The sequence below is a fragment of the Ictidomys tridecemlineatus genome, chromosome 4, assembly GCF_052094955.1.
Source record: "Ictidomys tridecemlineatus isolate mIctTri1 chromosome 4, mIctTri1.hap1, whole genome shotgun sequence".
Classification (NCBI taxonomy): Eukaryota; Metazoa; Chordata; class Mammalia; order Rodentia; family Sciuridae; genus Ictidomys; species Ictidomys tridecemlineatus.
The window spans coordinates 63558538-63583936 of record NC_135480.1 but is presented as its reverse complement, the minus strand read 5'-3'; the positions used below and the strand labels follow the sequence as shown (position 1 = coordinate 63583936).

Sequence of the window (25399 nt, the reverse complement as noted above, 5' to 3'; positions counted from 1 at the left end):
TCCAAGTCTCCCCTCTCCAACTTTGGCTTCGGACATCCCATTTTTTTTTTTTTTTTATTGGTTGTTCACAACATTACAAAGCTCTTGACATATCATATTCCATACATTAGATTGAAGTGGGTTATGAACTCCCAATTTTTACCCCAAATGCAGATTGCAGAATCACGTCGGTTACACATCCACAATTTTACATAATGCCCTATTAGTAATTGTTGTATTCTGCTACCTTTCCTATCCCCTGCTATCGCCCCTCCCCTCCCCTCCCATCTTCTCTCTCTACCCCATCTACTGTAATTCATTTCTCTCCTTGTTTATTTTCCCATTCCCCTCACAACCTCTTATATGTAATTTTGTATAGCAATGAGGGTCTCCCTTCATTTCCATGCAATTTCCCTTTTCTCTCCCTTTCTCTCCCATCTCATGTCTCTGTTTAATGTTAATCTTTTCTTCCTGCTCTTCCTCCCTGCTCTGTTCATAGTTGCTCTCATTATATCAAAGAAGACATCAGACATCCCACTTGATTCTGACCCCTGCCTCCCTCTTATAAGGACCCTTCTGATGACATTGTGCCTCCAATAAAAACCCCCTGTCTCAAGATCTCAAATTGAGTCACATCTGCAAGGTTACATGTTCCCACGTGCCAGGGATTAGGACAATGACATCTTTGGAGAATTTTTATCCCTCTCACCAAAGAAGCCAACTTGGCAATGACCTTGTGGTGGGAGGTGAGCACCCCAAGCAGGGGAGCTGCATGTGTAAACATTACAAGGCTGGAATGACTCGGGCATGTTTCTGCTTTGTTGTTCCGGTTTGAGACAGGCCTTACTGTGTTGCTCAGGTGAGTCTTGAATTCCTGAGCTCAAGCAATCCTCCCACCTCAGCCTCCAGAGTGTGGGGCTACAGGCATGCTCCACCCTGACTGGTTCCCTGGTTGTGTTCTAGGAACAGCAAGAAGGCCAGACTTCTAGGGGGGAATGTTCCAGTTACCTTGATTTTAATCAACTCATCTGTGAGGCCAACCTCACCTCTGCAGACAAATGTGGTGGGCTCCAGGACCCCTGAGCATCACAACAGCACTACAGGGCATCCCCTTGGCAGTCAAGGTCACCCCCTCCATTCCCCTGCTTCTAGCATCAGGTTCTTCGTATCTTAGAAGAGCCCAGGATGTTTGAAGAAGGGGCCTGGCTGGGCATTCACCTGGGCCCAGGCCAGACTGCTCTGGTAGAGGACTGGGCCCAGCCTCTGGTACCTGAGTATAATCCTGCTCTATCCTCCCCACTGAAGGCCAGGATTGTGTGGCTGAGGGAGGATGAGGGCAGGAAAGCTGGACCTGGGGTGGTGTAGAAGCCCTCAATGGTCATATTGTTAGCTCTGGGCTGTGGCAGGGAGGGCGCCAGGGTCTGCTGAATGAGGCAACTGTGCTTGCTGGGTGGGGTGCCCAGGTCAGGGGTGCTCTTGGGAGATGGCTTCTACTCCCCATCGTAGCCCCAGCTCTGCCCAGACCTTGCCATGTGGCTTCCTTGGCACCTCTCAGAGACCACAGCTGTAACTGGCTGGCTCATGGTGCCATTGGATGTTGGGTGGCAGCCTTCCCTGACACAAGGTAAACTCCCCGCATAAGCTGGGAGTCTGTCATCTTCATCATCTTCATCATCACCAAGACCCAGCGTCTGGCACGACCAAAGGTCTGGCTCCGAGAAGGTGTTCCATGTGTGCCTGCAGTAAGTGGATGGAAGAATGAATGGATGAGAGATGGCTGTCACCTGGCCACCTCTTCACATGGCCATTGTACCCTTGTTGACTAGCCTCCTGTCCCCATCTTTCCTCCTCCACACTGCGGCCAGGGATCATTCCAACATACCATCTAGTTAAAAGCCTCCTCGGGCTCCCTTCAATCTCTGCCCACACTTCCAGCTTGGTGTCAAGGCCCTTCTGGATCCTGGCAGCCTGGCCTGACTCTACCCATCGGTTCTCTCCTCTACCCAGCACCACTGCGGGGGCACCCCTGTTCTCAGGACTTACTTATTCCTATGCCCAGCCAGCCCTTCCTCTTCTTCCCCACGTGGATGTCTCTTACCAGTGGCTATCAGCTCCTCTAGGAAGCCTGCCCTGACTTCCTCCAGCCTCCTCCGGGTTCCCCCAGTCCCTGGGCTTTTCTCTCTCAGCATCTGTTGTAATTGCCAGTTACATCTATCCCCTTTCCAAGCCCTGAACCCCTCATGGTCAGGGACTGAGTCTGACCCCTGTCTTTTTCATCCCTATGGCCCTAAGCACAGTCACCATTCAGAGCAAGGATAGCAGAAGTGTCAACCTAGACCCAAGACAGTGGGCGGGTCCTGAGACCTGAGTTGTGGATGCTTCTGCCATCTGGTGGCCAATTTAGGTCATTATGCATTTCTGCTGCTTTCAGGGACTTGCAAGGGTAATGAACCTTGTGAGCAGCAATAGTTGAATATAGTCCCAGGACTAGTGGCATCAGAATCACCTTAGGTATCATTCTTACAGAAGGACAGTTAAGACACCATGTCCTTGAATGATTCCTTCTGGTTCCCAAAAACCTAGCCAAGTGAAGGGAACAATGAGAGCAGGCCAGGGATGGAAGGTCCAGATACGTATTATCTTGAAGGACACTGGTTTTCTCTTGTGCACATTGGGAACCAAGGCAAATCAGTGTTATCTACAGAAAATTACTTTCTTGCATGTAGATCAGGACAGTGGCTGCTCCGGATGTTGGCCATACAAGCAAACCAAGCAAGTTAATGCTAATGTCACTGCTTCTGCAGCCTAAGATATAAAACCCCTCTCAAAATGGGGACTGGTGTAGAAATGGGAGCACTGTGGAGAGGATATGTGTCATTCATCCAACCAGCTATCCCTGTACAAAGCTCCATGAGGAACGGCAGCTCTGCTTGGGGAAGCATCATAAGGGTTGGAGGTGCTACCAGTTCAGCCTGTCGCCACTGAACCCTTCTTGGGGCAGTCACTGACCTCTATAAGCTTTCTCCAATAAAGCACAGGTCTCATGAGGCCTTCCTCTTTTTCCCCACCTGGATGACTCTTACCTTCAAGTGCTTTCTTTGGTCTCTCTGCATCTTCATGTCCTGGCACAACTGGGCTGTGGATGTGACAACGTAGAACTTGTTAGAAGTGAAAATTATTGGTCCCCACCCTAGACCTATGATTCAGAAACTCTGGGGGTGGAGCCCAGTCATCTGAGTTTTAAAAAGCCCTCCAGGTGATCTGGATACCTGCTAAAGTTTGAGAGCCTTTCTCCTAGTACCCCAGACCTGAGCCACTCCCAGGAGCGCCGGGTAATGGAGGGGGCAGGCCTAGCACGGCAGGCAGAGAAAACAGCATTGCCAAAGTTGAATTTCAGATAAATAATGAAAAACAGTTGTTGCAAATATTGCATGAGACACAAAATTTTAAAAAATTATTCCTCTTTTGTCTGAAATTCAATTTTAACTCAGTGTCCATTTTCTTTTTCCTCTTTTTTTGTGGGGGAAGGCAGGTACCAGGGATTGAACTCAGGGGCACTCGACCGCTGAGCCACATCCCCAGCCCTATTTTGTATTTTATTAGAGACAGGGTCTCGCTGAGTTGCTTAGTGCCTCGCTTAATTGCCGAGGCTGGCTTTGAACTCACGATCCTCCTGCCTCCGCCTCCTGAACCGCTGGGATTATAAACGTGCACCACCACGCCCGGCCTGGGTGTCTATTTTCTTCCTTTCTAAATCTGGTAACCCTACATAAAAGACATGGCTCTTGGCTTAATGCTCTGCTGTCACCATCTTGAAAATCTTAATAATTTTTTTCACAAGAAGACTACATTTTTGCTTTGCACTGGATTCTGCAAAATGTAGCCAGTCCTACAAAGGTCCCTATTTATGTCCCACCTGGAACATTCAGGATCCAGAGCTCACTGGCAGGGGAGGAGGGTTGGACCTGCAGCAGCTGAGCTGTGCCTCCAGATTTTCCAGCAAACTCTCTTCTGCAGACGCCGCAGCTCCTCCCCATGTGGGTCAAAACGCATTCTTCTCCCCAGATTGCAGCCCTGCCCTGCCGACTGGCTGCCTCTGGTCTTACCACTTCTACTCCACCTTCCACACAATAAAGTAAAGTTCAATGTCACCCTCCTGCTCAAAACTTTTCTCTGCATATCTCCTTATATAGCTCTTGTGACAACCAGTGGCTGGCCTCACAGAGCATAGAGCTAGATGCTTCTCTGATTATCTCTTATAGCCCATAAATAACTCTGCCTCTGACCAATGCCCCAGGGTGGGGCTACTGTGAGCAGCACCTGCCTACTGCCTCTGATGGAGAGCTGAGTGTCAGCCCTAGTCAATGCCTGACTTGGGAAGAGCTGCTGCCCAAGATGGCAACAGAGGAGAGCAGGCAGAGTGGTTGCAGAATGGTTTGCTAAGCACCTATTATGTGCCTGGCACTATCTTGGGTGGGAGAACACAATGACGAAACAAGTAGATATCTAGCCTGCCTTCTATAGAACATCTCTGCAGATTCTGCCAGGCTTTCATCTCAGGTGCTTTACTCTCAGTTACTGTTATGGTTTGAATCTGGAATGTCTCCCCCAGAGGCTTGGTCCCCAATGCAGCCATGTTCAGAGGTGAGGCTTTGGGGAAGTGACTGGATCATGAGGATTCTGACCTCAGCAGCGCATTAATCCACTGATAGATGATGGGCTGTTGGGAGGAGGTGGAAACCAGGAGATGGAACCTAGTTGAAGGCAGTGGCTTACTTTGAGGCATTCCCAGGGGACTATATCTCGTCCCCAGCCCCATCCCAGCTTCCCTCTGCTTCCCAGCTGCCCTGAGCTGAGCAGCTCTCCTCCTCCGTGCCCTTCCACCATGATGCTTGGCCTCACCCAAGGTCCAGAGCGGTGAAGCCGCACACCAGGGATTGATACCTCTGAAACTGTGAGACAGAAATAAATCCTTAATCCTTTAAGTTGTTTTTGGTCACAATGACAAAAAGCTAATAGAGTGCCTAATCAAACAGGAGAGGACTGTGACTCTTTTTAAAAATCTCAGTGACTATGGGCTGAGGTTGTGGTTCAGTGGTAGAGTGCTTGCCTAGCATGTGTGAGGCACTGGGTTTGATTCTCAGCACCACATTTAAAAAAAAAAAAAAACTAAAAATATTTAAAAAAAACAATTTCAGTGACTATTTTTAAAATTTCAGAGGCAAGTAGGAAATCATTCTATTCTTTCTGGAAGATTTGATTCAAAATTACATGGGGAGGAAGGGATGGGGCACAGATAGAAGTTCAGCACGACCAGACCATGGCTGAGGCTGGCTGACAGGACAGAGTCCACTACACCAATCTCTCTAACTTCATGTATGATGGAAATCCGAGACGACAGAGCCTCTCCCACCCTCCTCAGCTCTCACATGGGCTCTTGGGCTGGATCTAGGAACCCAATTAATACGAGAGCTGATTAACAAGAGAAAAGCATCAGAGTTATATTGACTTTACATGTGCATGGAGACCTTCACAGGACAGTGAAGTCTGAAGAAAGACCAAAAGTATGATGCTTTTATGCTTTTTAGACGAAGAACAGTACATTTATTATGAAGGAAGGATAGGACAAGAGTGTCTGGACCAGGGTTTTGGATTTAGTGAACTTTCTATTTCTATAACAAACACTTGAGATAATCAACTTATAAAGAGAAAAGGTTTCTTTTGGCTCACAGTTCTGTAAGTTCCAGTACATGATTTGTTGACCCCCTTTTTTGGAGGCTGTGGTGAGGCAGATCATCATGGCAGAGCATATGGCAGAGCAAAACCCATGACCAGGAAACAAGAGCAGGGAGGGGGCTGGTGGTCCCACAATTCCCTTCAAACAACCTATGGACCTCCCCCTGGCCCCACCTCTTAAAGGTTTTATTATCTCCCAACAGAGCCACCCTGGGCCTGGGTACCAAGGCTTTAACGTGTAGGCCTTTCGAGACATTCTGAATCCAAACTACAGCAGGTAGCAATTCTAGAACTGTTAGGAAGAGAGAGGGGCAGGTGGAAGCTGGTGGTGGGTAAGGGTCACTTCAGAGTTTGCGTTCTCAGGTTCGCTGCAGCCCCGGATACCAGTCTCTGGTGAGGAAGGTATTTTCCATCCTATTTTCCTCCTCCACGTAGAATCTGTGTGCTTGTTGTATGTAGAAAAAGACAGGCACCGTGGATTTTTCTGAAGTTCCAGCTCCTCAAACGATTTCAGCATGAAGATGGATAGACCAATTCAGCACTTTTTGAGTGGGCACATCTTGAACTCCTTCAAAATCATCCATTCATTGTTTTTTTTTTTTTAAGAATCCACTTCAAAGTAATATCTCATGCAATGCAGGGGGCACCCCTTCTCTGGGGTGAGCTGGCCTCAGAAACTAGAAACCTTTGCTCTCCCTCTGTCTCTGCCTCTGCTACTCCTCACGGCTTTCCCAGGGTGGGATGCAGAGCAGGAGAGAGGGCAGGAAAAGCCCTCCTTTGCCTGACACTTGTGAACTGGCCTGGGGACACTGGGACATGGTGGATGTCCAAAGTCAACTAACTCACAGATTCCCTGGGGTTTCAGGGAACTTCCTGTTGGGGATCTTCTCCTGGACAGAACCTTGCCCCCCTCCACTGGCAGCTTCTCTTCTTAGGCACAGGTGTCCGCAGTTCCCCCTGCCTGGGGTCTCCCACCACCCTGCCAGCTCCTGTCCCTAGGCCCTCCTGTGGCACCCGATGTCCCATCTGCCCTGGCAGTGACAGCTACTCCCAGGGCGGCACTGGCTCTCTCACTCCACCACACACATGGTTGCTGGCCTCTGTGGCGTGTGAGGTCCCAGCCTGGTGCTGTGTCCCCCACAGTCAAGGCATAGTTATCAGGCCCTTGGAACAGCTCTCCCTCTCTCTCTCTTTTCTGTCACCAGGGATGGAATCCAGGGTCACTTAACCACTGAGCCACATCCCCAGCCCTTTTAAAAGTTTTTTTTTTTTTTTTTTTTTGAGACAGAGTCTGACTAAGTTGCTGAGACTAGCTTTGAATTTGAGACCCTCCTGCCTCAGCCTCCCAAGTCACTGGGATCACAGGCCTGTACCACTGTGCCAGGCTCTGAACAAACAGCTCTCTTGACGCTTCCTCATTTGATGTATAGAAAGGAGGGAGGCTCAGAGCAGAATGATAATTCTCTCTAAACAAACACCAAAAACCTTTTAGCAGGAAGGGCGGGCAAGGCGGGGCTGGTGGGGGCAGCTCTGCGAGCTCCACTGAGACTTGTCAGGCCCCAGCCTCTGAGCCCCTGCTGAGACTCCAAAGTCAGCTGGAGGGGCCCCAAGCTCTCTGTTGGAGAGAGTCCTGGATTGGGAGAGTTGTACAAGAGCTCTCCCTTTGTCCCCTGGGTCCTCCCAGCAAGGTCTACACTCAACCTCTGCCTTGGGGGGTGGGCAGCCCTGCCAGGCTCACTCCTCCCCATTGAAACAGTTCACCTAGTTTTAAGGTTGTCTTGTGTCCCGTCTCCCTGTCGGACTGGGGGTCCCTTGAAAAGTCCCTTTGGGGCCGTGGAGTGGCTCGTGGCTGGGTTCCTGCTGTGCTGACTCACAGGAGGGGTGGAAACAAGAGCTACAGCCCGCCTCCGCCCAGGGTCCCCTGTAGGGCCTTCAGGGGCAGGCACTGTCACCCGTTTTAAGATGTGAAACGAAGGCTCAAAGGTGAACTCACCTGGCCAGGGTCACAGGCTGGAGGGTGGGAGAGGCGGACTGACTGGCACCTTTCTGAGCGCAGAGGACCTCCTGTTGTGCAGAGACGGGCCTCCCCCTTGCTGGATGGAGGCTGGATGGAGGCCAGACTGCCTCAGACCCAGGAGACAGGGACTCTGTTTTTCGTGGGGTCATAGGAATCTGAGAATCGGGGATAAGGAAAGTCAAGGCAGGCACGGCGCTGCTGTCTCCTGAGGTGGAGACTAAGTGAAATCAGGGTGGAACTCGGCTCTTCCTGCTCGCTGGCATCAAGGAGCCTTGTTCCCTTAAGGCCTCAACCCCGCCCGGCCTCCAACAGAAGCCCCAAGACTCCCAGGGATGGGGGAGACACATGCTTGGAAAATGGCAGGTTGTGGGTGCTCAGGGTCTGGGTGCCCCTAGGGGCGGTGAGAGGTCCTGGCTTAAATAACAGTGGCTTAAACAAGAGGGTTTCTCACTCAGTTAGAAGTATGGAAATGGTCCAGGGTGATCTGAGGCTCTGCTTCCTTAGTCCTTAGCATTTGGGCTCCTTCCAGCTCATGGCTCCTCCATTCCTAGGACATAGCTCTTGTCTTCAAAGAACAAGATGGTAGCTAGAGCCCCAGCCATTACAGCCGTCTTCCAGTCAGCAGATATAAGAAGGACAAATAAGTGCATGCCCTTCTCTCCAAGGGCACTTCCCAGACTCACACACAGAATTTCTGCTTATATTCCATTCATCATAACTGTAGTCCCAGAGCCAGAGAAGGGTGCAAGACAGTGTGAATGCTGCTGCTACTGCTGCTGCTCCTCCTCCTTCTCCCCCTGCCTCCTCCCCCTCCTCCTTCTCCTCCCCTTTCTCTTCTTCTTCCTCCTCTTTTTCTTCTTTTCCTTCTTTCTGGCACTGGGATTGAACCAAGGGGCACTTGATCACTGAATTTCCTCCCTAGTCCTTTTTATTTTTTTATTTTGAGACAGGGTCTTGCTAAGTTGCTGAGACTGGCCTCAAACTTGGGATCCTCCTGCCTCAGCCTCCCGAGTAGCTGCAATTGTGGGAGTATACCAGATGCCTAGCTAGCTGGTGGTCTTGCTTCCTGATTCACTGAAAAAGTTGAAGCCACTGGATGGGGCTGGGGATGTGGCTCAAGCGGTAGCGTGCTCGCCTGGCATGCGTGCGGCCTGGGTTCGATCCTCAGCACCACCTACAACAAAGATGTTGTGTCCGCCGAGAACTAAAAAATAAATATTAAAAATTCTCTCTCTCTCTCTCTCTCTCTCTCCCCTCTCTCACTCTCTTAAAAAAATAAAAATAAAAAGCTAGAGTTCAATCTAGCAAATATGTTAAAAAAAAAAAAAAGTTGAAGCCACTGGAAAATAACTCCCACAGGTTCCAGGGCCACAGCTACTGACCCCTGCACCTGTGCACCCTCCGGCTGCTTTTTCTCCCACCCCTGTGGATAAAGCCTCCATGCCTGTCCTTTATGCACTGGATTCCACCTCGGCCTACCCAAGGTCATGACTCCCACAGTCACAATACCTTGCTCCCCCTGGATCATCCTCATTTCAACCTTTCCCACCAGCATACACATCTCTCCATCTTATAAAAACCTCTGTTTTACTCTTCAACCTCTTTCTTTCCTTTTCATATTAAAACTTAGAAGAATGGTCTGTATCTCTCTCTGACGGCTTTTTTCTAACCCTCGTCTAACCAACACTCCATCTCTGCCTTTCCACTGAAACCAAGGTCACTGAGGCCTCCCTGATGCTAAATCTGGTGGTGGATTCTCCATCTTCCTCTCACCGGTCAGCTGCAGGCTGGCCCCTCCCTGGGTGCCCCCTCCCTTGATGTGCAGGACACCACACAGCCCCAGTGCTGCCCTCCTACCTCTTGAAGCTCCTCTCAGTCTCTGCGGCTGGTTCTTCCTCCTTCCCTGACATAGGGCCCCAGAGCTCAGTGTCTGGTCTCCTATTCTCTTACGTCACCATGGCCTTGACAACCCCATCCATTTGCATTTCTCTCTGGACCTTTTCAAGACCCTTGGATTGTACAACTGACAAATGCCCAACTTGGATGTCTGAGGAACATCTGAAAATGGACATGTTCAAACCTGAATTCTGGTTTGCTCCCCCAAACCTATGCCTCCTGTCTTCTTTCTCTGATCAGAGGTGATGTCATCTTTCAGGCCCAAAATTTGAGGTCAACTGTGACTCCGCTCTTTCTCACCACCTACATGTGATCCATCAGAAAACTCTACCTCCAAAGACATTCCAGAATCGGACCACCTGCCACTGTTGCTGTTACTGCGATCAGAGCCCCTCCCCTCTCCTCCGACGGCTGCTCTCCATCTCCCAGCTTCTGCCCCTCTCCCTTCCTCTAACTCCCAAGGCCAATCACAACACTCTTCTGAGAATTCTGCAGTGCCTTCTCGAGTCAGCTGGAGCAAGTCGACTTTCTGCACCCCCTCCACCATCTGGGCTGCACGACCTTGTAGATGCGTCTTTTACCTCCCCATCCCCTCCATTCCAGCCATGGCCCCCTGGCTGAGCCCACCAGGGACATGCCACATCAGCACCCTGGCACCTGTTGGTAGCTTCAGATTTTTACTCAGAAGTCGTCTTCCCTGTCCACTCTATCTAAATGGCAAAGGTCCTCACAGACGTCCCCTGTTCACCCGTCCGTGCTGCTCTCTGTTCCCTACCATTAACATGCATCCCATCTAATAAACCGTTTGCTTTCTCTCATTTTCTACCTCCCCCCACTAAAAGGCCAATTACGTGAAGGCAGAGATTTTTTGTGGCTGTATTCACTAAGTTAAAATAATCACCAAGTATAAATTCATTTAAAGAACAAAGGAAGGAAGGAAACCACGATGAAGTGAACACAGCGTCCTCCCTGCGGGAAGCACTGGGTACCCAGAGAGAGCAGTAGAGAAGGGAGGTGACGATGAACAGTGTGCCTATCATGATGCTGGAATGTGGACCGGGAGGAGCAGACACAAGCTGTCAATCACAGAACCCACAGGTGCCAGGGTGAAGAGACAGAGGACAGTGTAGGGGCCGTTCTGTGAGGAGGTGGTGCCTGGGCCCCATCCAGAAGTCCCACCTTGCCACTCTGCCACCTTTCTCCTAGTCCAGCTGGGCTCTGAGTCAACAGTGGAGAGAAGAATCCAGCCCCAGAGCCAGAACAGCATAGGTTTACTTATTTGTTTACCAGTGGGTGATTTGGGGCAAATTACTCCCTCTGGCCAGCCTTCCTTATGAAATGTGTCAGTTGCTTAAGCCACCTGCCAAGCAGCAGAGCCCTGCCACTCACCCCTTCCCTGGAGGAGAGTGCAGGACAGGGCATGGGCAGCAGCAGCCTCCAGCTGCGACACCTCTGGACCCACTGCCCAGGCTGTGGCTCAGCATGGCGGGAGAAGCAGGCATTGTGGGCCTCTTCTCTCCAGGCAGTTCTTGCTGGGCCTCTCCAGGCTGGCTGAGGCCCTCCAGCTGAACTGCAGCCTGGGACTCTCCCCACTTCAGGTTTCCTTCCCTCTCTCCTGTCACCATGGCCGACCATTTCCCAGGGGAAGGGAAGCTTCCTGGAGGAGGGGACTCTGGAGCTGTGTCTTCCAGGTTGACCTCCATGTACCAGGTCACGTATGTGCTGCCAGAGGCCTAACAGAAGGGAGCTGCCTGAGAGTTTCAATCGAGAGAATGGTGTGACCAGATCTGTGGCTGGACAGGGGGACAGAGGAGGCAGGAGAGCAATGTGGGGGCTGAGGTGATGGGCCCAGTCTGGGGAGGTGACTATGGGAGCCACCAGGTCAGAGAGTGGAGAGAAAAGGTTTTCCATGTTTAGGAGGAGGAAACTCGAATCCGTGACTGACTGGGCACGGGGACCAAAGTCAAGGATGGGACCAAAGTCAAGGATGGCCCCAAAGCGCTGGTCTGGGTGACCAGATGGCTATGGGGCCTGTCACAGAGACTAGAATCTGGAGCAGCTTGAGGGAGGAAGCAATGAGTTTAGTTTAGGACAAAACAAGTTTAGGAGGCCTGTGGGTCATCCAGAGAAAGCTGGAAATGTGGCTCTGGGCCTTGGGAGAGAGGCCTGGGCTAGAGAAAGGGAAAAGCCACGACAGTGGAGAGCACCTGGGTGGCCTGGTGGCCACCAATTTTGCATATTTACAGTTGCGGAAGCCACAAACAAGCGTGGTGGGCCATGTCAATCTCGGTTCTTCTTCATCCACTGCCACAGTCCCCTGAGGGTAGAAGGTACTTGCATGATCCACTGAGACAGGAATTGGTTTTGTGACTTTGGTTGTGCTGGCCGGTGGGATGTGGGCAGAAGAGAATGTGCAGTGACTGGTGAGCCCAGATATTGAGAGGAACGCGTGTCTCTGCACAGCCCCTGGAGTTTCCACCACCCTCAGGGGGAAAAAAATGCCCCGGTGGGAGCCACTGATCCCAAAGGCATGTGGAATAGACCTGGCCCAACAAGTGGTCCCAAGCAGAGCCTTCCCTGTCACTCCAGCTGCAGGCCTGAGACAAGAAAAAGAAATAGTGTCCACAAAGCAGGAGGTTCTCAGTTATCTGTCATACAGCATTTTTAGCTGACCAGTATGCCAAGGTAGGAGATGTGATCACAAAAGTTCACAAGTTATGAATGTGTGAATTTTATTACTGCTTAGAAATACATATGAATTAACGTTGAATAAAACTATAATTCTACGATATTGAAAACCTCATTATAATTGTACAAAAGACATGTTTGTGCCTTGATCATGCACCGGTCAGTGTGTGGGCGCCAGGTGGGTTGTCTGCCAAGCACCCTTTCCTAAGTGTTACCACTGCCCCTTCCTCCACATGTTGGCAAGCACAATCCCCATGTCATTCACTCTGTGCCCTGGTGACGAGGGATGAGGACCAGTGCCTGCCAGGGTCAAAGATTTTCTTACAAGGATTTTGGAACTTCCAGGACAGAGATGAAACCCCAGTTTCTTTTTGAGTGGGGGGACCATGATAGTACCCATCTTGGGCCTGTTTGATAACTCAGTTTGGTTCTCACCCTGAGGCTCACTGCATCCTGCCCTTGGAGCTTAGGAGACTCCCCCACATCCCTCCATTCACTTCCCTTCCTGCTGAAAGTAGATCAACTCAGGATTCTGTTAGAAATCAAAGAGCACTAACTAACTAACTAACTGGAATCAGAAGAGAAGCCTGTTGGAAACAGCAGGTGGAATTTGGAGCTTATGAAATTTCCTTTGGTAAAGGTATGATTATGATGCAACAGGTCTGTCTCCCGAACTAAATTGAACACTCCTCAGAGGACAGGGTCTAGTCCATTCCAAATCTCAATGCCAGCCCAGGTCAGGGAGGAATTGGGAGCTCAGCAAAGATTCCTTGAGTTGAGTTGCTATGGGAAGCCACCAGGTTAGTACTGCCATTACCATGGCGATAGATGGTTGGGTGTTTCTAATTTTTGCCCTAAACAGCACCCATGATTGCCTCTTAAGTGACATAAGAGGCAAGATGTTGTCCACTCAGCTCTCCTCTTCCTGTTCCCTGCCCAGCTGCTCCTGGAGATAAGGGATGCCCTTCTGTTCTTTGACAAAATGACACAGTGAAAAAGAACACCAGCTCTTTGCATAGAGATCTACTGTTCACCAACTGTGTGACTTCGAGCAAACTACTGACTATCTGCACCTCTGTTTCTTTATCTGTGAACAGGAACAGTAATGTTACCTAGAGTTATTATGAGTATAGGAGTGAAATGCTTGTTGATAACAACAATAGCAACAACAACACAAAACTATTCAAAAATGGGCAGAGAACATGCATAGACATTTCTCCAAAGAAGATACACAGAAGGCCAAACAAGCACATGAAAAGATGCCCAACATCACTAATCATTAGAGAAATGAAAATTAAAACACCATCTCCCCAGGCCTGTAATCCCAGCAGCTCAGGAGGCTGAGGCAGGGGGATTGTAGCCTCAACAATTTAGTGAGACACTAAGCAACTCAGTGAGGCCCTGTCTCTAAATAAACTACAAAATAGGGTTAGGGATATAGCTCAGTAGTTGAGTACCCTGATTTAATTCCCAGTACTAACAAAACAAAACAAAACAAAAACACATCTCTTCACATTCATTAGGGTGGATACTATCCAAAAAATAGAAACTATTTGTTGGGCAGGTGGTAGAGAAACTGGGTCTCTGTGCACTGCTGGTGGGAATATAAAATGGTACTATGGAAAGCAGTACAGTGAGTCCTGGAAAATTTTAAAAGTAGAATTGCCCATAAGATGCAGCAATTTCACTTTGGGGCAAATACAGCTAAAGAATCGAAAGCTGAGTCTCTAAGGAATATTTGCACAGCCATGTTCATGGCAGCACTATTCACAAGAGCCAAGAGGTGGAGAAAGCCCAGGTGTCTATTGAGATGAATGGACAATGAAAATGTGTTTATAGACCTAAAAAATGGAAATTCTGGCACATGCTACAACTTTGATGAACCTTGAGGACATCATGCTAAGTGAAATAGCCCATCCCAACAGAGCAAATCCTGCAGGATTCTTCTTACATGAGGTATCTAGAGTTAAAAAATATTCAGAGACAGGAATTAGAACAGTGGTTCCCAAGAACTTGTGGGAGGGAAGAATGAAGAGTTTTATTCAGTGGGTACAGAGTTTCAATTCTGAAAGATAAAGAAAGTTCTGGAAATGAATGGTGGCGCTGGTAGTGTCATGTGAATGTACTTAATGTGAGTGCACTGAACTGGACACTTAAAAAGGGTTATGTCGATTTTGGCACAATTCATTTTTTTAAAATGGCAAAATGCTTGCTCGGACACTACTGCAGAGACATCAGACTCTGCAGGTCAAAGCTTTTTTCCAAAATGGCACCAAGTTTTCATTTTCTTTTCTCATTATACCAGAAGTCACCTAGCTTCACTGCCCCAACCCTGTGGGAAGCCTGACGAGGCCATCAAAATTATTCAACTCATTATATATTGCCCCTTGAATATATGTCTTTTTTTTTCCTTTCCTTCCTTATCTCCTTCTGTGGCATTGGGGATGGAACTGAGGGTCTCACTTGTGCTAGGCAAGTGCTTTACATGGAGCTACACTCCCGGTCCCACAGGTCTTTTTAATATTCTGTGTGACAACGTGAAGAATATCATAAAGCACCTCTGCCACAAAGGTGTATGATGACTGTCTTCAGGAAAAGCTTTGGCACAGTTAGTTGAACTATGAGGTAAACTGGCCACTTTTCTTTTCACGGAACATCAATTTTACCGGAAAGAAATACTAACAGATGAATTATTGTTACGCAGACTTGAGTATCTAGCAGACATTCTCTCAAAAATGAATCCAGTACGTCTGTCATGTTTCTAGGCAAACTGATAGCATTTATTGCTAATGACAAAATTCAAGCTTTCGGGCTGGGGTTATGGCTCAGTGGTAGAATGCTTGCCTTGCACGTGTGAGGCCCTGGGTTCCATCCTCAGTACCACATAAAAATAAATAAAACAAAATAAAAGTATTGTGTCCATCGACAACTAAAAAAATTTTTTAAAATTTCAAGCTTTCAAGTAAAAATTGCCACTGTTTGCCACTGTGAGCCTGATAGGCTCCCAATACTTAAAAACTTCTCCAATGAGATCAGTGGTGATGTTAATAAATGTAATTTGTAAAGAAATGTTGTGTATTGAAATTTCTCAATATTTGGAAGATCTGCATAACTTAGTGAGCCATTTTTCCCCAAAAAGGCTGATGTATGAAGTTACCACAGCATATCTAGGTAAAAGATACATTTAAAGTGCCCCTGAAAGTGTGATTTTAATGTAACTGAGCATGCAAGTTTCATGGGTGGGATTTTAGAGTAATTCCAACTAAACTTCAAGAAACTACCACTTGTCCAGTTTGGCTAGTATCAAGAAGAATGGACGTAACTATTTCAAAAGGCCATTAAAGTATCCCTTTCCAACTACAAATCTGTGCAAGCCTGATTTTTTCATAAACTTCAAACAACAGTGCATCAGATTGAATGCAGAAGCAGCTGAGAATCCATCAGTCTTCTATTGAACTAAGCACTGTTTTTCGTTAATTTTTTTTGTTTTGTTTTAGAGAATTTATTTTTTAAAAAATACATTATATTAATACTTACTAGTAACTTTTTGTTATTTTAATTATGTAAATATTTTTAAATGTATCCATTTTAATTTAAGTAATGTAAGTATCAATAGGTATAAACTGGTAAGCAGAAGTTCTTCTAAGTTCTCAATAATTTGGAGGTATGAAAAGGGGTACTGAAACCGAAGATTGGAGAGGAGTGTTCTAGCATTCTTTTTTTAAAGAAGAGAACCTTTATTCTTTTTCTTTTTCTTTTTCTGTGGTGGTGAGGATCTAATCCAGTGCCTCACACATGCTAGGCAAGCACTCTACCACTGAGCCAGAAACCCAGCCGGCTGTAGCATTCTTAGTATTATTCTGACCTAACCAGAATTAGGCAGCAGGGGGCAGCAGAGGCAGCCAAATGAAAGCACCCTTTGCCTTTCCACAGTAAAGGCACTGAGCCCCTGTTGGGTGTGACCCATGCTCTGGGCTGGGAACACAGAAGTTAATCTCCCAGGACTTCATGGGAGTAATCTTTCAAGTTAATCTCTTGAAATTGACAGTGAAGGGGACAAAGTAGACACCTCCTGCCATGGGCATACAAAGGTGCTGGAAAAGGGTAGGCGTGGAGCTATGCTTGCTCACATTTCCCCTGACTAGCTGCAGGGGAGGAAGCCCCCAGGATCTGGGGTCAGAAAGGAAATGAAGGCCCCCATCCTTTCAAGATTGGATTCTGATCAGGATACTATCGGAGAATGAGAAGAGGAGCCAAGTATCATCTTTTATTAGCTTGACACAGACCCTTTCCAAAGTGACCCAACCCTCCTACCAAATAAGAAGGGGCCATGTGGATCTCCCTCATCTGCCCCTGCACCCCTGTAGTTCTCAGGCCTCCCAGAAGGGCTACCTCTCCTTGGGACTATGTCAGTCTCCTGCCCTAGCCTCCCTCTGCACATAGCTTTCAGCTTTAAGTCCTTCAAACTCCACCCAAATCCTCCAACTCTGCCTCCACCTCTGCTGCCACTCAAGTGCCCAGTCATTTGTCAGCTGCCCTGGAAAGGGCTCTCCACCATCAACAAGTGCTCCTCTGCTCCAGCCTCCTTCTCCATCCACACCCATCTCCCAGTCACCCATGGTGTCAACTGCCCATTCCAGACATTTCGTCCCCCTGTCCTCCTGGCCCGTATTAACCTCTTGCCACACTGCCCTCTCCTCTCTGCCTCAAGGGGTCCTCCTCTGGTGCTCCCCCTTCCACATTGGTTTTCTTGCTTCATCCTTGGTGGGCCACGTCCCTTCCCTGGAGCTGCCACAACTTTCATCTTGATTTTATCATTGAGGAAGCAGAGGCATACAGAGGGAGGTGGCTAGGCCAGGAAGTGTCTGGTTCCCAACCCACAGCATCACACTCCACAGTGCCCTCCAACCAGATTGCTCTCCAACCCCAATCTCCCTGTGCCCTTCATTCCCCGGTCTGTTCCCACTTAACTTACCCTCTTAACTGGATCCATTAGTGTTTAAGTCAAGGCCTGAACTAGGACACTCACCCGGGTGTCCAGGATCAGGGCCTTTGGCAATAAATTAGGCCATAAATGTTTCCCTGGGTATGTCAGGTGGGTGTGGCCACAGCCCCTGCAGTTCCACAATACATGGATTGTGGCCAAAGGGCCCCTGGGAACACCAGAAGGCATGGGAGATGGAGGGAAGGCAGAGGACCCTTGGGAGGCCCTTTAATGTGTGTGGGTGGAGAAGTGAGGCTGGACCAAAGCCTCTTACTCCCCTCAGCTCCTCTCTGTTGCTTCTAGTATCTTCAAAATGAAGTCCAAACCCAAGCCCCACACAAGACAGCCTCGCCTGCCCCTGATGAGGCATGCACAGCTTATCCCATATCAACATGACCCAAGCATTTAACAAAAATGAACTTAAGCCTTATAAAGTTCTTATAAGGCAAGTCCTTGTATAATCCTCACTATACAGATGAGGAAACTGAGGCACCGAGAGATGAGAGGGTCCAGTGTCAGGATTTGAACCCAGGGCACATGGCTCTAGCGTATGTGCCCAAACTGCTCCATTGTGCAGCCTCAGTTCTCCTTCTGGTATTGTTCCTGTTCCCCAAATGCACCTCCCTCTACCAGTCACTCGACAGTGCCCTTGTTCATGTCTTTGTGTGATTGATGTCTCTTCTGCCGAGAAGGCTCATCCCTCATCTTGGCAAGTTCTGTTTATCCTTAGATACCAAATCAAGTGTCACCTCCCCTGTGAAGCTGCTCTTGCTCTGCCCTGCCCCAGCTGAACTGGCAGCCGCTGTGTTCACAAAGCACCTGGCACCAGTGTCCATGAAGACAGCCATGCCCATACAGACAGCCCTGGATGGCCTCTTCATGAGATCAGCTTTGGACCCCTCCTCATGGAACACCTGTCACAGGTAGGCACAGTGCTAGGTGGTAGCAGGGCAGAGCTGGGGGCTCCTGACTGTCCCACCTCTGGGTTCCTGATGTCTGGCATAAGACTTGGTCCAGCTCAGGAAACAGCGAGTAGGGCCTGAGATGTACAACCCTTGTGCAGAGAGAAATCAAATCCCTGTCCTTTAAAAGCTCATCATCAAATGGGAAAACCGACCTGCAACGGCTCAGATGCAAGGGGATCGGAGTTCCAAGAGACAAGACCCTTTAGTGTCACAGGCTCCACAGGAGGATACCATGCTGCCCACTAGGAGAACAGGGCAGGCTTCTCAGAGGAGCAGATCGTGGGTGAGCCTGGAGGGATGAAGAAAGTCCCACTGGCTGCATGGGGCACAAGCAGGCAGGGGAAAGTGGGGAAGGACTCAAGGCTGGCAGAGCCAGGACAGAGAGGTGAGAGGGCACCACGTCCTGTGAGGGCTGATGAGCTCACTCTGGCCTAATAATCCTGTCAAAGAGACAGCTACGGGGGGGGGGGGGGGAGAGGAGAGCACATTTACCAGCTGCACCCTGCTACCACCTAGCGCTGGGCCTACCCCTCATGCATGCACCACATGGTTGGGCTGGAAGCAGATCTTGTGGAAAGACCTTTCTGAATTGCTTCAGTGGCCTATTAAGAAAAATAATGCAAAATTACTAGTAAATGCAGGCCTGAGAGAGAGAGAGCTGGGCTGTTGAGGAGGGAAGGGCTGCTCTTCACAGCAGGCTTGACGCACAGGCTGCAGCCCGGCTGTGAGCTGCCTCTGGTGTGAGGCATGGAGAGGGCAGAGGTTCTTGGGAGCAGTGGGGCACAGGCAGAAAAGGCTACTGTTTCCTATTAGCCTCCAGGCTCATGGATCCTGAGCGCCTGCGCCCTCCTAGACAAGCCACCCTGATTCTGGAGCTGTTCTGCTGGGTGGGCCTCCCTGGCCACAGAAAGGCCAGATTCCACCAATTCCGAAGACTCCCTCTTCTCTGAAGGTTATCCAGAGGGCAAGTGTGGGCGTTGGAGACCTGTATACTGGTCACCTCTTGGTAACCCCTGGGCAGGCCTCAGGGGTCATAGAGGGTCCTCTCTGAAAAGCTCCTTTTCATTGTGACTCTGTTCATCTGGCACGGCTGAGGCAACAGGGGCATCCAGACAGCTTTTCTCTGAGAATCTCATTCATTCACTTCCTAATACTGAGATCTCTTGAGGGCTGCCAGACACTGGGCTGGGAGGCCGGTGGGTGGGGTCACACTTCTACTGAGGTGCTCCTATCCCAGTGGCAGAAAATAGACATGAACATAATTACAGAACCTTCAAGCCAAGGGAGCCAGAACAAACGCAAACTACCTGGAGGAGTTCAGGAAGGCTTCTCAGAGGAGGTGACTTTGACTTGAGAGATGGAACATTCTAAGCACCTGCTATGCACTGGACTCCATGCTAGTCTCTGAGGATGCCACAGCAAAGAGGACAGGTGACCATTTGGCCTCCAGTTTCTTCCCTTCAACCCAGCAGGAAAGCAGAAATTAAAAAGTCAGGACCCCAGACTAGGGAACCAGCAGGAGCAACCACATTGGAGGAAGTCCATGGAGATGTTCATTGATGGAGCTGAGAGAAGTGTGTGTGCGGAGAGTGGAAGAGGTGGGGAGATGAGGCTGGAATGCCAGGCTAGGGATTCAAAGCTTGATCATACCAGCAACTTGAAGCTAGAGAAGGTTCCAAGCAAGAGCTGAAGGAAGAAGGTTTCTTAGCACCATTACCAACTTTGACACATAAGGCAAAATTGCCTCCTACCAGACCTCAGGCCCCGTGACTAGTCTGAGCTTCCTGGGGCCAACCGCCCAGTCCCTGGGCCTGATAAAGGGCCCCTTACTCCACCTCTAGCCTGGACTTCAGCCTCCAGCCCACGCTCTTCCTTGTTCTTCCAACCAAGGCCTTGGCTGGTGTACTCTACAGAGGGGACTAGGCAGCCTCCGGCTAGGCCTTGGCAGACACTGTCTCTTCTTCAGGCAGACCCTACAACATAAGCTTCTTGGGAGGTTAGAAGTATTTCCACGCTATCTGCCTTCCTATCAAACTCATCCTTCCCATATCAATGCCTGGCTTAAGATTTTCCCAGGGCTCCCCTCTGACAAACAGGGATCTTGAAGGCTTGAACCTCAGCATTATCCTGCAGGGCTCAGGATCATAAGGAAAATCCCAGGAGTTTGTGGCTCTCAGAACGAAGTCTGAACCCCCTTGTCTGTACCCCTCTTCCTCTCCCCATGGATTCTACTGCCCTCTCACTGGCAGCTCCAGCCATTCTTTACTTTTTTGGGGCTCTTTAACAAAGTTCTCCTTCACCTGCCTAGAGCTATGTGGGTTCCTGACTAATCCCTTCTGGCCTCAGCTTGCCCCTCCCTCCCTCAGGGAACCCTCTGCTAACCAGAATAGTCCAGGGGTCCCCAGAGGTGTTCTTTCAGACTCCACACCTTTGCACAAGCTGTTTCCCCTGGTGGGAATCCCTTCTCTCCATCCTCTAAAGCTTGCTCCCTCACTTGTAACCCTGCCAAGTCTCAGCATCTTAATTCTTTTAAAAGAACCAGAGGGCTGGGGTTGTGGCTCAAAGGTAGAACGCTTGCCTCGAAAGTGTGAGGCACTGGGTTCGATTCTCAGCACCGCATATAAATAAAAAATAACCGTCCATCAACAACCAAAATAAATAAAATTTTAAAAATAAATAAATAAAAAATAAATAAAAGAACCAGAGGTTCAGAAAGATAAAGTAATCTTTCAAAACCACACAGCTTTGCCCTGGAATGTGGTACTGACGGGTGGTTAGAATCCTTTGTCAGTTGTGGGATCTGGGGAGCATCACTTGGACTCTGTACTTGAGTTCTTAGCAGTGAAATGGGGTTCTTACTGGTTCTCGCTTGGTGTGAAGCTTAAAAGAAGCTGTACTGTGACACCTCCATTTCTCCACTTCCTGGGCCAATTAATGGCTTTCACTCGCCCCCGTGCACATTCAACATTCATTCATACAGCAAACCCCTCCAACGCGTGCTCTGTGCCGGGCCCTGCGCAGGGCGTGGGGGACTCAAGAGGCATTAGACACAACTCCTGCATCCAAGGCGCTGGAATGGGGAGGTGCGTGAGCAGACGACAGACAGACACATCACGACTCAGAGTGTTGTCCTCACACACCTCTGCTTTTGACTTCATATTTTTAAAACTAACAACGACGTTCCTCCCGGCGATGAACGCTGGGAAAGGGGAAGTGTGGAAGAGAGATCCGCTCTTCATTTTCAAAAACTTATTTTTCACCGCTTCTTCAAATCTGAACATTCCACAGCACTTAACTCTTCTGTGCGCACTGAGCCCTAAAAGCTAGGGATGGGCAAGAGGAGGGCAGGGTCGCCTCACCCCCGGGTTCGCGGTGACCTGGTGGCCATCCTGGCCACCGGTATCCCACCTGGCCGCCATCCTGCCTCTCCCCTGCTTTACCTACCCACCCGTGTTCCTTCCCCATGACACCCCCGCGCCTCCCACTGCAGACTTCATGCAACGGTCCCAGACAATTCAGACCACCTCGTCACTCCTTCCATCCGGGTCCCCAGGTTACCCCCCTTCCCAGCTTGGCTCTTTAAGAACCCCCAACCCATCCATTGTCCTCTCAGCAGCCGCACCTCTCCATTGTCTGCCCCGCCTTCTCGGAGGTAGAGTCCACGTTCCGCAGAGCTCCGCCCTTTACCCCTTCTCTGATTGGCTCCGGCTCGCGACAGTGCAGGGGCCCAAAGAGGAGAGCAGGCGCGCGCCCGGCCCCGGCCACGGCTTGTGAAAGGCGGGGCCTCGGTCGGCTCCGCCCTATAAGGGCGGGACCGCGCTCGCGGGTACTCGGGCGCTGGGCGGTGCTGCCTCAGCTGGGCTCGGCTCGGCTCGGCACGACTCGGGCTGCAGCTCCGGTGGGGGTGGGTGGCCAGGATGACAGCGGCAGTGGCAGCGGCAGCGGCTGCGGCGCGGGGCTAAGCGAGCGGCGAGCGAGCAGGAGAAGAGGAGGAAGTGGAGCCGCTGCCAGGAGCTCAGGAGTCCGCCGTCGCGCTGAGGTCCGCCCCGTTTTGCAGAGCGAGCTGCGCCCGGACCTCGGAAGACTTCCCCGCGGGGCTCCGGCCGCCGCGTCTCCCAGGCGGCGCCTGCCCTGCCCTGCCCTGCCCTTCCCGACCCAGCCCTGGGTTCCGCGCCCGGACTCTCCCAGCCCCAAGGTCCGAAGCGGACTCCCGGGACGCCCAAGTCTCGGCCCTGACCCGGAGCGCCGGGACGGGACAGCCCAGGCTCCACATTCGCGTCCATCGTTGCGGGGTCATTCCCAGTCTTTCTCTCAGTGTGTGTCGGAGCCCCCAGCCTTTCGCCCAGGGGTTAGCGCAAGGTGGCCCCAGCCTCCGACTGCAGTGCAAAGGAGTTCGGACGTCCCCACCCTCCGGCTCCCGGAGAACCAAACCTTCAGCTGCCTCTGATCGACTGCCTCAGACTTGGAACCGTACGAGCTCCCGGGAAGCCTGGCCAGGGTGCAGCGCCCCGCGAGGGGTCCCAGGTCGGCAGGACAGTCGGACTGAACCACTGGGCTCGTTCTGCGAGTCGAAGCTGCCACCTTCCTTCCGCTCCAAGCGCTTGCCCCGAAAGGAACACAGACCCCCTCTGCCGTGGCTGCCGGCGAGAGCCTAGGCTGCAGGTGAGAGAGCCCCGGATGCGCGGCGGAGCGGTCCAGACCCTTCGCGGCTGGACTAGAGACTGAGGGCGTGGAGGGGGCACTGGCAGAGGCTGGAACTAGCTGGGAGAAGGAGCGAGAAGGGAGAAAACGAGCACTAATTTAGCTCCCATTGTGTGCAGGTTCGCGCCCCGCCCTTGTACAAATGGTCTCTTACTTCAGGCGTACTGCTACCTCGTGAGATAGAAAGTACTATGTATTGTTATGGGTGCTGACAGATGGAGAAACTGAGGCTAGACAGAGCTGAAGTTCTCTACTCTCATTAAGCTGGGGATGAAGGAGAGGGTAAAAAAAGAATAGCAAAGAGGGGCTGGGATGTGGTTTGGTGGTAGAGTGCTTGCCTAGCATGCATGGGGCACTGGGTTCAATCCTCAGCACCACATAAAAATAAAATAAAGATATTGCGTCCACCTAAATTTAAAAAAAAAAATTTAAAAAAAGCAGAGCAAAGTTGGAGAAGAAAGGAAGTGAATAGCTGCCGGTGGGAGGTGTGGGGGGCCCAGTGCAGGGCCACTGATCTTGAGGCTAAGGAGGTGGCTTCTCCTGGCCTCCAACTCCTTGGACATCTCACCTCCCAGAGTTGAAGGCAAAGGTGGGGGGCTTCCCAGTTTCAAAGCTTTCCGCGGGGCCCAGGGTAGAGAAACGGCTCCTTATGCCTACCTGCCAGATTCTGGGGTCTCCAAGACACACTGGATTTCCTGGGATTCTGCTTATCTGATGGCGAACTCACTGTGGAGGTCCCCAAGTCAGTCCTGCAGAAACTGGAGGAGATGTGGCCCCTCAGCACTCACCCAGCTCATGTCCTTCACCCTACTAATGAGGACTGCTGAGGAGGTGCTTAGGATCATTCCCCGGATCATAAAGTCAGTGAGTGGTTGACCCAGAAGTTCCACTTGAGAAAGCTTTCCCAAGCGTCCCTCAAAGTGTCCACTCCCCTCCTCAGTTTGCAACTTCTGGGGGCGTGGCTGGGGTTTTCTCCAGTCCTGATTTGAGGTCAGTGTGACCATGTCTGAGGCTGCTGTGAAAGTCTCTGTGGTAGTGCAGGGGCCTGAGACATGGCGGAAACCCCACAACCTTTGGCCCAGATGGAAAACCTGACCTCAGTCTCTCTTGGGCAGGGGAACTCGTAGGACACCTCTGACCCAGGAAGAGAGGGCTTGTTTAAGATCTTAAGGATGAAGCTGCCAGGGCTGTGGACATAGTCCTAGGTGTCTTGAGTCCAAGGCAGGGGCTCCTGCTGTCCTTGGGGGCCAGGTGGATACAGGACAGAAGCCCTTGGCATGGATTCTTGGGCTCTTGTTCTAGGTGAGGAAGAAGAGGGCATATGGCCTTGGCTGGGACTACTTAACCCCTGCTGTACCCAGCTCCCTGGAGTCAAGGGGGAAACCACCTTGGAAAGCCCCTGGGAGGTGGAACAGGTTAGTGAAGACTAGAAGTTCGTTAGAGGGACTAGGGGAACCCAAAAGGTGACTAAGGGGCTTGGGATTCCCCCTACTCCCTCCTCTGTCTGAGGATTCAAGTCCTCATAATAATCCCTGCATCTAAACAAAGCTCTTCTTTGATGGAATAATTTCACACCTGTGATCCCATTTCATGGGGTGGTGGAGAAAGCCTGGAATCTGGAGTGAGGCGCAGCAGGGTTGGGGCATCTTCTGGTGCCTCAGCTCTAAAGTGGGGTCAAGCAGGCTCTGTGTTACCTGTGATAAAGCAATCACATCAGAAAACTATCGATAACGAGTTTGTCGTGTTTACCAAGAAGGGGCTTGTTATTAATGGCTACCTTGTATGGAAACTGAGGCTCAAAGAGGTAAAACCACTCACCTAGGGCCTTTGAGTTTGTTTCAGGAGTTATTTGAGCATCAGCTATCTATCCAGTGATCTGGAAGTTACCCAGATGGGCTAAATGGCAGCCTAAACTGGTGAGAGCAAACGGTGGTAAGTCAGACCAGGCAGGTGAACTACTCTGTCTCACACTCACTGGGCAAATCTCTTCATGCCCTGAGCCCCAGCTGCTTCTCTGTAAAAGTAGAACATCTACTTACCAGGTCATTGTGAGGACTGAATGAGATACCAATATTCAATGCCTGACCAAATATCTATTTCCTTCCCTGTGAAGAAAAGGAAGCTTGAATTTTGACCAGGAAGTCTGGGATAATTCTCAGACTTGCCTTAGATTACAATTCAGGCTATTGTTGAAGCTGCAGAGTCCTGAATTTGCTCAGCTCGGGCTTCCTATATAGATTAGATTGTCCTCTGCCATCTTCCATAGTCTCATAGCTTCTGGAATCTTCTTGGGGATACTGGCAAGGGGCTCTGGGTTCTGATGATACCATCGCATGGGAAACGGGGAGCTGGTGTCCATTCCTTGGCCCATTGTCTGGCCTCCCTAGGCACAAAGTGCAGTGAATAATTTATAGCTCCTACCCCTGGGAGGCA

General features: G+C 50.3%; 1 protein-coding gene and 1 long non-coding RNA gene across 8 annotated transcripts in view; one reads left to right on the top strand and one right to left on the bottom strand.

Moving 5' to 3' along the window:
* Positions 1 to 27: 27 nt before the first annotated feature.
* LOC110597921 (uncharacterized) lies at positions 28 to 23972 on the bottom strand. 2 transcript variants are annotated; one of them, XR_013437802.1, is made up of 6 exons: positions 23624 to 23972; positions 21888 to 23026; positions 8184 to 8343; positions 7709 to 7887; positions 3063 to 3115; positions 28 to 1716 (listed from the first exon to the last, which is right to left on the bottom strand). It is a non-coding gene; the product is annotated as an uncharacterized LOC110597921 (long non-coding RNA). The 2 variants fall into 2 exon arrangements; XR_013437801.1 differs by having other exon boundaries at positions 28 to 3115; positions 23624 to 23971.
* The window catches only part of Gdpd5 (glycerophosphodiester phosphodiesterase domain containing 5), an 81175-nt gene continuing 78560 nt past the window's right edge, over positions 22785 to 25399 (top strand). For 4 of the 6 annotated variants that reach the window (XM_078046689.1, XM_078046688.1, XM_078046687.1 and 1 more), the window contains exon 1: positions 22790 to 22927. The gene's annotated coding sequence lies outside the window, so the exon portion shown is untranslated. Of the gene's footprint in view, positions 22928 to 25399 lie in introns of all 6 variants that reach the window. The other 2 variants (XM_078046684.1, XM_078046685.1) reach the window with 1 other exon arrangement.